This window comes from Eulemur rufifrons, chromosome 28 (assembly GCF_041146395.1).
Source record: "Eulemur rufifrons isolate Redbay chromosome 28, OSU_ERuf_1, whole genome shotgun sequence".
NCBI lineage: Eukaryota > Metazoa > Chordata > Mammalia > Primates > Lemuridae > Eulemur > Eulemur rufifrons.
The window spans coordinates 5,381,751-5,383,810 of record NC_091010.1 but is presented as its reverse complement, the minus strand read 5'-3'; the positions used below and the strand labels follow the sequence as shown (position 1 = coordinate 5,383,810).

General features: G+C 45.3%; 1 non-coding gene across 1 annotated transcript; it reads right to left on the bottom strand.

Moving 5' to 3' along the window:
• Window positions 1-942: 942 nt before the first annotated feature.
• On the bottom strand, window positions 943-1,047 carry LOC138376756 (small nucleolar RNA U13). The gene has a single exon (XR_011231730.1). It is a non-coding gene; the product is annotated as a small nucleolar RNA U13 (small nucleolar RNA).
• Window positions 1,048-2,060: the final 1,013 nt, after the last annotated feature.

Below are 2,060 nucleotides of genomic sequence, written 5' to 3'. Positions count from 1 at the left end.
TTATGACTTGTTATTAGTGGAATATATATTTGGACTAGCTATTTTTATAATGTCCTTATTAAAAATGTAGCCACTAATGCATCAAAATTAAGCTTTACAGAATACTCATTCATTTCATGTAACATAGAATGACTTTTTCTTCTCACCTCTGAATGTAAAGTGTCTTCACTCTTAGCCATATTCATTTCCATCTCCTTTAATATATAAAAGTGAAAAAATATTTAGAATATACTTCATTTTGATTCCATGTTTAATTTTCAAACATTTTTATTTTTTCATAATGCTATGATCAATTGAAAGCAAAAATGCTATCACTCGGTGAGGAGTGGTATGAATACACTTATCACAAAACTGCAGATCACAGCCTTACTTAATACTCGACACTAATAGAAGACATTATGTTTTATATGTGAAACTTATAAATAAAACTGTTAAAAAATGAAATGGACTGAAACATTGAAACTGAAGCCACATTAGCAAATGTGAAAAGTGACAAAATAAAAATTCTAATCAATTCTTAGAAGAAGAGATTTTAAAGAGAACTTGCAGTTGGGTTTTGCACATAGTAAGAAGTAAACGTTTCTGAAGGCACTAGTCCGGCCCACGTCACTACCGACTGCGTAAATCTTCTCCCTGGTGCCCGAGCGCTGCCCTCCGTGACGCTCCCAACACCGCAGCGGGCACGTGCTGCCCAGCAGGGCAGGCGTCTTTCTGACCGTGAAGATGTTCCTCCAGCCAAGCCGGGCCTTGCCGTGGCCCCATCTTCTCACTCAGCAGGGTGACCTAACTGATCCCGAGCTGATTTGTTCCGGCTGTTGGAAGATTCGTGATCTCGTGATCACACACATGGTCACCCTGATTACAGGGACGTATATGGTACTGTTTTCCCAAAACCAGGCCGTTTTCCTGGCAACCACTTCTTCCCCCCCCCCCCCCCCCCCACGTCAGAGGGGTAATGTGCCTTAAGTTGTAACAAGGTTTCAGGAAGGCGCATCTGACGCATGCGCGTGAAAAACCAACCATCACGCTTAGGAACCACAAAAGGATCACCTGGTAACTTCTCATCCCCGTATCCACAAGGCTATAGTGGGAACACCCATGTTCTTATAGGATCATGTCCCCCAGCCACAGGGATGGATATTTCACACAAACTAAACCGGTCAGAATCCTTCCCCAAGATTCTTTTCTTAACTGAAGCCAAAGCAATGGAATCCATGCCTCTTAGATGGTAGGAGCCACAGCGGTGCGAGACTCGGGAGCCAGGAAGGACCACGTTTCTCACCGCGTCCTCATGTGCAGCGAGCCAGGCCACAGTGAGAGAGACTGAGACTGACCACCAGAGGGCAGCAGAGGCCAGAGCCTGCCAGCACCTGATTCTCTTGCTCGCAAAGGTCTGGAAGGCCCGATTGTACCAAGAGTCCTTCACACCCTACCTGTTAAATCCTTTCTTCAAACCAGGATCCTTCAAGTGAATTTCCTTTTGCAAGTGCTAGTTTAAGTTGTGTGTCAGCAGCCACAAGCAGGCCAAGGCAAAAGACGTGAACGGGCTCATCTCTGAGCAATGGGTGAAGCAGGGGTACTGGGGCCGGGCAGGGAGCGAGGGATGATAAGCCAGTAGGAATGTGGATCATTAAAGTCTGTGACTCTGGTCATACAGGCTGATGATGCCTGGAGATGATGAAATAACACGAATGCAACACCCTGGAGCCGCGGAGCAGAGACTCATCCTTCCTACAGACCTCTAAGCATTCAAATATAGCTATCAGATCATCTAAAAAAAATACTTTAAATTCCCTTATTTTGATCATTGTCCTCTTCTTGATATGTTCCTGCTTTTCCTCTCCTTTTCCAACTTGGATCACTGAATTGTTTAAATTTTATGGATATATACTGGGAAGGCTGAGGCAGGAGGATCGCTTGAGCCCAGGAGTTTGAGGTTGCTGTGAGCTCTGATCACACCACTGCACTCTAGCCAGGGTGACAGAGTAAGACATTGTCTCAAAAAAGGGGGGGGGGCAGGGTCAGAGCCCTGTGTCTGCAAGATCAGCCGGACGCTGGCC